Source organism: Belonocnema kinseyi, chromosome 7, assembly GCF_010883055.1.
Source record: "Belonocnema kinseyi isolate 2016_QV_RU_SX_M_011 chromosome 7, B_treatae_v1, whole genome shotgun sequence".
NCBI classification, from domain to species: domain Eukaryota; kingdom Metazoa; phylum Arthropoda; class Insecta; order Hymenoptera; family Cynipidae; genus Belonocnema; species Belonocnema kinseyi.
Window position 1 is genome coordinate 61,712,206 of NC_046663.1, and position 11,607 is coordinate 61,723,812.

Sequence of the window (11,607 nt, forward strand, 5' to 3'; positions counted from 1 at the left end):
TCAGTAGCCAAGTTTTCGATTTTTAGTTTAAAATTCTTTAATTTTAAAGATGTATTTAAATGAAAATTAAAAACAGGACTTATCAATTAATTAAAATTGGAAGGTCTGACATTAACAAAAAAATCCACTTCAAATGCCCGAAGAATGCATTTTTAAATTCAATTTGTATAATATAATAAAATTAAATAATTCAAATAATTATAAATGTTGCTGGAATGATCGTAAAGTTCCCAATTAAAAGGACTGATTTCTAGAAAAACGAAATTTTCCGTCGACAAATGCCCAAGCAATGCATTTGCTTATTATATTTATTTAAATAATTATTAAATTTATCAACAAATTCTAAATTTTGCCGAAACCATCATGAGGTTTCTAATTGGAAAACTGACATAAAAAAATTTATTTGAACGAATGCTTGAATAACGCATGTGTTAATCATATTAACAAGAATAATTTTAAAAAAATTCATGATTGAAAAATATAGAAAACACATTTTCAAAAAATAATTTGTTTATAAAAAATTTTTTCGTTTATTGTATCAGAATAAAATGTGTTCAAGTAATGTAAATCTATGAAAAGTAGGTAAAATAGGAAAATTACATGTTTTGTACATATTTTTTTATAAAAAAATAATCAGCTTTGACAACTTTCTGCAAAATTTTATCAGCTGTTTTAAAAAATTGTTTCGTTCCAATCGCTGATTCCCTATCAGCCCTACAGTAAATAATGAGCCTGCATTAGACAACTATTAATTTGAAATACTACTTTTGTGGTACAAATAATTCGATTTAATTATTAGTCAGGAGGCTATATTTGTTATTGAATTTAAATAAGAGTTTATTAGTTTGGGTATATTTGTGCTTTAAGTTAACAATTATCTACTACTAAGTAGGCGACAACACAGAAGCTTCAATGCACAAAAAGTTAAAAAATAAATTTGAAGATTAATATTATTAATTATAGTGGGATATAAAATAAAATTCAATAGGCAAATCAAATCATATAATATTTCAGGTAAAATATTAAAATTCCAACTAGTCTTGAAAGATTATAAAGTTCTATTTAAACATCTGCATTTCTGATTCGCAATATTTGAGAGTTAATTCCATTGACAGGATCATATAAATCGTATATCAGTTAAGGTTAAGTACAATGAATAATATATCAGCAGCAAGATACCACACAAGTGAGAAATTAACATTTTCGTCTGATGCAAAGATGAGTGAAAAAGGTATGAATAAAATATCAATTGCATAATTGGACGGGGAAAAAGAGAAACCCGGAAAATATTAATTTCCCGATCCCTAAGGCCACGTGAGATTCTACCTTATTTAATCCGTCAGAAATAAATTAATGAAGTTATCGTCAAGTGGCGGAGAAGTCTTTGGGAGTGTGTGGAGTTTAATATGTTTCCACAACAACCATCCAGCGCGAACCCTTAGCCAGCGGCAGCTCGCTGCACAATTAGGAATGGCTCACGCGGGGTCTCCCCGCGGACGCTTCGGAGTTTGAGTTATATATTTTTTATGTATGCAAATTAATTCCGTCGCTTTTCGTAATTCCATAAATTCGTTGTTCGTCAGAACTGCGTGACAGACGGAAACGTCGGGACGAGAGTGCCGGATGGTTGCGTGGGCGTAAGGGAGAGTTAAGGAACAGGGAGACGGAAAACCAGTAAAGTTGTGGATAGGGTGAAATAGAGAGAGAAATGGGGGTGGGGGTGGAACTGAAAATGTAAGGGAGGGTGGGTACAAGAATAATTGAAGACGAGTTTCCTTCAAGCAGATCTGGATGCAAGGGTGGTTGTGCCGCACGACGTGGGAGTGGTGGGAGGGGGTGTTGATAGAGCCAGCACCAGATGTTATCTTCCTCTTTGGGGTGACGCCATCAACTTTTAGACAATGCAAGACTTTTCGACGAAATATCAAACTTTCCTCGTCTCTTGTTCTCGTCTCAAGCTTTCCATCTTCGGCTGAGCTACTTGTTGTTTTGGACTAGTCACTAGATGTTCCTCACAGCAATAGTATATACTGGAATATCCCAGTCAATCCCGTTTATCTCCCAGGTTGCCCTAGGGATAAACAGTCGGATATCCCAGAAACGTCCCCTAGATATCTTGAATATCTTGGGGATATTCTAGAAAGGTCCACTAGTTATCCTGGGTATCTTGGGAATATCCCTGGGAAATTCTAATTTCCGCTTTGCAAGGTATCTGAAGGGTTAACCCTGGGATATCCCTGGGACGACCTGGAAGATAAATGGGATCGTATGGGATATCCTGGTATATCCTATTACTGTTAGGAGTGAGAGGCCGTTTAAAAACTATGTTACACTACCAGCAAAGGGACTGACATTTATTTTAAATGCTTTTTAACATAGAGTGGGGGGGGGGGATTACCAAACGTCCTATTTTGGGAGGACATGTCCTCCTTTACGGCCTTGTCCTCCAGAGTCCTCCCTCAGATGAAAACGTTCTTCTTTCTGACAAAAATGGCACGCTTTTCTTTTTTTCTGTACTAGCGGAAAGTTTGAAATTGGGTAAAGTTTGCATTATTTCAAATTCAAATAACCTGCATTTGATGTGTTAGTAAGTTAAGGTTAGGTTTGGTCATTTTCAAGTGTCCTTCTTTCGTAATGTGAAGAAATGGCAACAATCCCCTCCATTTTATTCCAAATCCTAAAAAAGTAATTTCCCAATTTTTTATTTTTTTATTTTTTTATTTTAACAGGTTCCGGTTTTGGCTTGAAGTTTCTCATGTAATATGTATGAAGAAAAAAACTGTATTCTCGTATTTTCTTAATTAAAATTATTAATATCGGTCTAGTGGATATATTTATTATCATTGGTTAATTCATTATCAATTATTTAAACAAATGGGTTTTGATTAAACAATTCTTTTCGAAATTTCGGTTTTTCCTCGAAAACTATTACTATTACTTTACACGGGAAACTTCAAGTCAAAACCGGCACCTGTTAAAATCGAAAAATTAAAAAATTAAAAATTAGGAAATTCCTTTTTTCGGATTTGGAATGAAATTGGCGGGATCGTTGGCACCTAAAAAGTAAAAGCCTTTTTGAGCCACTCTAGTAGAGATCTCTTTCAGCGACCGTGAAAATAGCTGAGATCCTGAACGCCTTTTCACACTAGATGGAGATATGAATTAGTTTTTAACATTAGAATATTTTTCTGAAAAAAGATCTTCTCCTTTCACTCCGCTGGAAATTAAACCACAGAAGTTCCGATTGCCGATCGTGCTCCTACTACTATTGGCTTACATTAGTGGCAATAGCACCCGACCGGCAATCGGAAGAACTGGGTTTGATTCTTAGCGGAGCGAAAGCAGAAGATCTTTATTCAGAAAAATATTTTTATTAAAAAAATGCATATAGCAATGTTTCCCGTGTTCCCCTATTTCTACGTTTTTTTGAAGAATCCCTCTTTTTCATTCGGTTTTTAAGAGACTTTCAGGAGAAAGTCGAGAAAAGGATTTCTCGTTTTTTTCAGGAGAAAAACGAGAAAAGGATTCCTCGTTTTTTCTCATAAAGACTAACTACACTGATAGAACCTAGTTAAAAAATCCAACTATATTTAGATAAAAGTTTATTTTTTCCGGTTAATAAGTGTACTGCTATATTCTTAGTTTAGAATTCATATTGTTTAATTCAAAACTTTATCATTTGGTTGAAGTTTCAACTATTTTTTGGAAAGTTCGTTTTTTTTGTGGAAAATTGATGGCTTTAAGCTGAAAATTCATCTACTGGTTTTTTCAATGCAAATTAATTTCTTTTGTTGTAAAATTTATTAACTTGGTTACAAGTTAAACTAATTTGTAAAACAAAAATAGAACTATTAGTTGAAGATATAACTATTCAATTTTTAAATTAAAAATTCATATTTTTTTGTTTAAAATTCAACTTCTAGTCCAATTAGAAAGATTGTCACTCAGAGAGTCGATATTGATCAAAGATATTCTACAAATCATGAAAAGGGCCCATCAAAGAAAAATTAAGTGTTGGTGAATAGATAAAAATCATTAGAGTTTTGGTCCGATGAGAAAAGTTGATGTTTAGAAAACTCTACCAATATTGATCCACGAGCATCTACAAATCTTAATGAGGTTGCATCAATGGAAAATTTTTTGTTTGTGGATTTAGTATCGATGGATAGATGAAAATCCTTGGAGTTCTGGTCCAAATAGAGAAGTTGATGTTCAGAGAATCGATATTGATCAACGATCATATACAAATCATAAAGAGAGTTCATCAAAGGTAAATTTAGTATAAGTGGATAGATAAAAATTCTTGGAATGCTGGTCCGATGAGAAAGGTTAATGTTTAGAGAATCGATATTGATCCACAATTATCTACTAATTATAATGAGGTTCTATCAAACAGAAATTTGGTATTGCTGGATAGATAAAAATAATTGGAGTTCTGGTCCGATTAGAAAGGTTGACGTTTAGAGAGTCGATATTGATCCACAATCATCTATCAATTATAATATGGTTTTATTAAACTCAAATTTTGTATTTGTGGATAGATAAAAATCATTGAAGTTCTGGTCCGATAAGAAAGGTTGATATTTAGAGACACGATATTGATCCAGGAGCGTCTACAAATCTCCATGAGGTTCCATCAATGGAAAATTTGGTGTTGGTGGATCGATTGAAATATTTGGTGTTCCGGTCCAAATAGAGAGGTTGGTGTTTAGAGAGTTGATATTGATCAACGATCATCTACAAATCATAAAGAGAGTCCATCAAAGGAAAATTTGGTATTGGTTGATAGATGAAAATCATTGGAGTTTTAGTCCGATTAGAAAGATTGTCGCTCAGAGAGTCGATATTGATCAAAGATATTCTACAAATCATGAAGAGGGTCCATCAAAGAAAAATGAGGTATTAGTGAATAGATAAAAATCATTGGAGTTCTGGTCCGATTAGAAAGGTTGATGTTTAGAGACTCGATATTGATCCACGAGCATCTACAAATTTTAACAAGATTCCATCAATGGAAAATTTTTTGTTTGTGGATTTAGTATAGATGGATAGATGAAAATCCTTGAAGTTCTGGTCCGCAAGGAAAGGATGATGTTCAGAGATTCAATATTGATCAAAGATCATCTAAAAATCATAAAGAGGCTCCATCAAAGGAAAATTTTCTATTGGTGGACAGGTTTAAATCATTGGAGTTCTAGTCCGATTATAAAGATTGTCGGTTAGAGAGTCGATATTGATCAACGATCATCTACAACTCATAAAGAGGTTACATCAAAGGGAAATTTAGTACTGGTTGATAGATAAAAATCCTTTGAGTTCTGGTGCGAATTGAAAGGTTGATTATAGTCCGTTAATCGGAGAAGAGGAATGGCTTGAGTCTTTGAGATGATTTGATCAAGTGTTGATAAGGACCAAGGGATGGAGTCGAAGGACGTTAATGTGGCCGGCTGGAGTCCCCAATCGAAGCACGAGAGTCTGAGATAGAAAAACGAGATAGAAGGAGATAGAAAGAGATAGAAAGTGGGTAATGAAGAAAGTGGGTGCTGAAGAAAGCGCAATCGAGCGCAGTTGAAAATTGTCGGATGCTATAAGAAATACCCTTTATCGGTTGCTATCTCCATCGTAAATTGAATCAAAGGAGCGAAATAAGAGAACGGGGATACCTATTTCGCGAGTTAAAATGGACCTTTAATCAATGTCCCGCCTTCGAACTACAAGCCATGAGATGAACGACCGGAAATGACGGGCCCGATAAGAAAATTGCTTATTCTACTGGATCTCTCCAACGTATTCGCTTTTCCTCGCGATAGTTTCACGAAAATTGTCTTCAGAGATACTATTATCTAGCAAGGAGCTTGTTTTATTCGCTACACACGAACGATCGTACTCAGCTTTCTGTGCTTTTGGAGAAAATTGATGGCATAATGGATGGAGCGGATCATTTTGTCAGCTTTTAAGAAAATCAGCTAGGTATGCGATTCTTAAAATTCGTGATTTGTGTGGATTCTAGATTTTGTTTAGGGGATGTTTAAAGTATTTTAATTTGTTAAAAGCATTTTAATTTAGAAATAATTTTACTATTTTATTACAGAAATTTTTTTTTTACATTTCATCGACTAAAATCCATCTTTTCAATTGACAATTTTATTTAGTCAGCAGTTTACTACAAAATACATAATTTTTTAAACAAATTGTAAAATTTTGAACCTAATATAGAATAGTTACATTTTCAGTCCAAAATTTAATTTAAAAAAACTGAATTTTAATAAAATATTTCAATCTCAAACGATTAAAATCAATTTCAACAAGAAAAAAACTTTCTACTAAAAAAGACGAATTCGCTTTAAAATACATAAATTTTCATGCATTCTTAGGCAAGCAATTTAACTTTTAAGCAAGTGATTGCATTTTCAAGATTAATTTTTTGGCAAAAAATATGAGTTATCTACAAAATATATAAATTTTCAACTAAAAATGAACTAGTAAAATTTTAATTTAAACAAATTTATTTTTTACAAAAAGATAATCCACTAATTTAAAAAAATGGTATAATCTCAAATAAATCAAATTTATTTTTAACAAAGTAGTGTAATTGACAATCAAGTAGTGGAATTTTCAATAAAAAAATATTCATTTTATATAGAAAAATATGAGTTTACTACAAGATACATTAATTTTCAACCATATTGTTGAATTTTCAACTAAAAGGGAGCAATTATTAGTCAAACATAGAATCAGTGAACTTTCGGTTGAAAACCCTAAAAATTGCATTTTCATCGAAAAAATAGGATTTTTCATTAGAAAAATGATAAGGTAAATTTTCTACTGAATAGTAAAAATTTTAACTAATAAACAGTTAATTATAAATTATAAATATCATAGACGTTCGATTAAAGTCTGCATTTAAGCAAAAAACAAGGAAAGAGGAGAAAAAAAGACAATTAAAAAAAATGTGTAAAGGGGGGAGGATGGATAATACGAATAATATATTTAATTGTAAAATAAAATTAGTAATTTTAATTTTTTCAAACATGTTAAAAAATTTTTATTTCTGTTCACATTTTTGTTTTCGAAATGTGATTTTGCCTTCGTCATGCTTGTTACCTGTAGCAAGCATGGTAAGTCACGAAAACAGAAACCGATGGTGGTGTTATCGTGGTGTCGCTAGTACGGCGCATTTTTGTTTAATTTTTACAAAAAAAATTGAATTTTCTATAATAATCGAAATGCAAATTTCTTGCTTTCTTGACTTACTATGCTTGTTACAGGTCATGCCACAGGAAGAGCATTTGCTCGGCTCTGCTTTTGGGTGAACCTAAAGACAAAACAAAAAATTACCATACTTCAGTATCCCATTTTAGAGTAGTTTTACGATTTGTCGTTAGGTTCACCCAAAAGCAGAACCGAGCAAATCCTAATTCATCAGCATGACCTCTGACAAACATGGTAAGTCAAAACAGCAAAAACTGATGAATATGTTACAGGCAAAATATATCATCTGGCAATATATATAATCCTTAGGCATTATACAGGGTAATTTTTTTAACTTGAAACTTTCAAATATCTCGAAAAATAGGCACTCTATGGAAAAATGTTATGAATCAAAATTTAATCACTCTGGGGAGTACATACACTGATGTTAAAATCTGTTCCCCAACACCGCCCTATGGGAGTGGGGGCAAGTTCGAAATATTAAATGGGAACCCCTACTTTTTATTGCATATTCGGATTCTTTGGATAAAATTGCGTATGATTTGTCTAAATCATTTTTCTCGTTTCGCAATAGATGGCGCTGTTATAGACGAAATTCAATTTCTTTTATTTTACTGTTACTGAGAATGCACGCTTATGATTCTGCATACTCGAAATTAGTCTTAAAACAAATTACTACTTTTAGCGTAACTCAGGAATAACGACGTGCACGTAGCAATTTTCTGTTCTCTTCGGGCTGCTTGAGAACGTGAGTCCCCTCGCCTCTCTCGATTCGAGGTACTCCGGGAATCATCTTTTAATTAAAGTAAGTACTCAAAATAATGATCTTCGGCTTCAATGCACTTATCAATCCGTAATTCGAATGAATGCACGCAAAGGAGAAGTGTATCTTCTTGAATTTCAGCACATGCACTTGTAATTCAGTCAATCATATTCTCACGTGTTGTTGGTTTTTTTTGTACATTTTGTCTTTCAGATAGCGCCACAAAAAGAAGTCCGGTGAAGTAAGATCTGGCGATCTTGCAGGCCAATTTAGCGGATCGCCTCTACCAATCCAGCGAGCATTGAAATTACAATCAAGAACTTCTCGTGCTATCGCTGAATAGTGTGTCGGACAACCATCATGTTGAAACTAAACCTTCTGCCGTATTTCTAATCTCAAGTCTTCAAGCAATATTGGCAGCTCATTTTTCAAAATGTCTTGATATTTTGCACCATATAAGCTGCCTTCGACAATCTGGGGACCGATCAGTTTGTTGCCAATTATTCCACACCATACTTTGAGAGTCCATGGACGCTGTTGTTCGACTTCACGAAGCCACTGCGGATTTTCAATACTCCAGTAGTGCATATCGTGTTGATTAACTATTCCATGGTTCGTAAAAGACGACTCGTCAGAGAATAATACGTAACGAAAAAAGTTGGCTTTTTGTTGTATTTGTTCACGGCACCACCGACAAAAAGCTACCCGATTTTGGAAATCAGTGCTATGAAGTTCTTGATGTAAAGAGACATGATACGGATGAAATTTATTACGTTTTAAAAATTTTCAAACACTGCTCTGAGACATTCCGGAATCACGAGCAATTTCTCGTGTACTAACGTGAGGATTATTAGCCACTGCAGCTAATACAGCAATTTCATTATTTTCTCCAGTGACTGTTGTTGTACGCGTTTTTTTTTAGGTTGAACACTTCCATCAGTAGTAAATTTTGTAATAATACGATGAAATGAAGCACGTGACACAATTCTATTTGGAAAACGCTGAGCGTAGAGATTGACAGCATTATCAACATTTCTTCCGTCTTCTCCATACACCAGAACCATTTCAATTTTTTCTCGTACGGTTAGATATTCCATATTAAAGTAGTATTCGGATTAATCTTTAATCTAAGTAAAGTGAGTTTTGGCTTAAATGTATTTTTTCTATTTTACTGTGTTTAAGGAAAGAAAAAGTAAAGACTTTTTAATGTTTCGATAGCCTCCGCTGAACTTAATCTACAATCCTGCCAGAGCTAACATTTAGGAATATTCAGGAGACACTGTTAATGTAAACGTATTACTTACTAATCACTTCTCAAGAACGGACATATGTTCTGGCATGTTTTTCAAAATAATAATAACCAAAGTGATCCGAAGCTCTATTGCCCTGATTTTTAACTGACTTTAAAAAGAAGGAGGTTCTACCTATGTTCCTTTTTCCCGTGGTCAGCCATGTCACAATGACAATGGTGTATTTTTAATTGTTAATGTAATGCAAAATTGAAAGCGTGCATTCTCAGTAACAGTAAAATGAAGAAAAATTGAATTTCGTCGATTACAGTACCATCTATCGCAAAACGAGAAAAAAACTTTAGACAAGTCATACGCATTTTTATTCAAAGAATCCGAACATTCAATAAAAAATAGGGGTTCCCATTGAAGACTTCGAACCTTCTCCGACCCCCAGGGGGCGGTGTTGGGAACCTATTTTAACATCAGTGTATGTACTCCTCAGAGGGACTAAATTTTGGTTCATAACATTTTTTCATAGAGTGCCTATTTTTCGAGATATTTGAAAGTTTCAAGTTCAAAAAATCACCCTGTATAATGTCGGGATTAACTACTTTGGTGTTACTGTAGTGCCGCTATAAGAGGCCGCAACTCTTTTATTTTTATTATTATATAAAAGTCTATTTTTAAATGTAATAATTAAAAGAAAAAAATGAGCATTACTGGCATTGTCTCGATAATAATTATTCATCTAAAAACTATTCAACTAAATCATGCTTGTAACCGACCATGCCGGAAGAAGCGTATCTGCTCTGTTCAGCTTTTGGGCGAACCTAACGATAAAACGAAAAAACACCATTCTTCAGGATCCAAGTCTTTTTAATCATTAGATTATTCATATGAATGTTTGGCCTCAGTTTATGAAGTCCGATTTACTAATGATTTTCAGGGTCCTCAAGATGTTGATAAGATCGATAATCGATGTTGAGAGTAGATACAAGCTCAATTCCTTAACCTTTCATGAATCAGCATGCACAGCTGGTAACATGTAAGGAGATGAATATCGATGTGGTTTGCGGGGTTAGTATGGGGATTGACCTGGCCTCTTTTTGCATCAGGTTACTTGGACTTTTTCAGGGTCAGGAGAATGTCTTCGGCGGAGTATGGGGCGAATTATGCTCCCCATGAATCTGGCGAAACCCTTTCCATACCCGGTTCCTTATCTCGCCAAGATCGCGGTAAATTTTTGCCACAAACATGTGTTAAAAGATGCGGGAATTTTGCGTACATCAGAGGGAAAGAAAGGTGTCCACAGAACAGCTGGCGTGCGAGCAGAACTTGCCTGAGGTGCACAAATCAATGCCATTAGGAATAAAATATTATTTTAAGTTCCTATAAAAGGTGAACCCTTCGTAAAAAGAAGTTTATACTAAAAATAATTTATAGCAGTTCAATTTATGGAGCCGTCTATTATCTGTGTTAGAAATTTAAGAGGGTGGTGGGGGTCAGCGGAAGTAAAGTTACGAACGATGGCCTCTCTTTACCCCTACTTTTATAAAACTAGTATTTCTCCCCCTGTTTTTAAGAAAATTTGAAATTTTTTCCATTTACTGCTTCTTGCCTTCAATCTTAATTGAATGAATAGAACGCAATGAGAAAATCCATCTATTTTCGGTTGAATGGTCATTTGTTTTTATTGAAAGTCTGGTCTTATATTTTTGTTTCAGAATTCAAGTCTTTTGGTTAGGAATTTTATTATTTAGTTCTCAAATTAATTATTTTTTTTGAAAATGCAACTGTTTTGGTAAAATTTAATCCTTTTTGTCTAAAATAGAACAACTTTGTTGATAGTTGAATCACTTTGCTGAAAATTCTTTTTTTTTTCTTCAAGATTGATCTCTTGGATCTAAAAGTCAACTTTTTGTTTGAAAATTTAACTATGTGGTTAAATGTTAAAATTTTTTTTTAAATCTAATTTTGTTGTGGCAGATTAATAATTTCAGTTGGAAATTCATCTTCTTGGTTGAAAATTTAACTAGTTAGGTAAAAGTTTAATATTTTTTCTTAAGCAATTCAAATGCTTCGTCGAAAGTTAATCCGCTTTGTTTAAAAATTTTAGAATCATGTTAAAATTTTTTTTTACATATTTTGTTAAGAATTCAACTTTTTTGTATTTAGAATTCAATAATTTGGATGAAAATAAATTTATTTTGTTCAATATTAATCTTCTTGGTGAAAAATAATTCTTTTTGCTAAAAATGATACTATTTCGTTAAAAATTAACCTTGTTGTTCAGAGTTGAGCTAATACGAGGGTGGATTGATAAGTTTCCGGCCTGACCAAGAGATGGCGCCACTAGGCCTACCTTGAGGTGGCGTTCTATAGTACCATCCTTAGATAGCT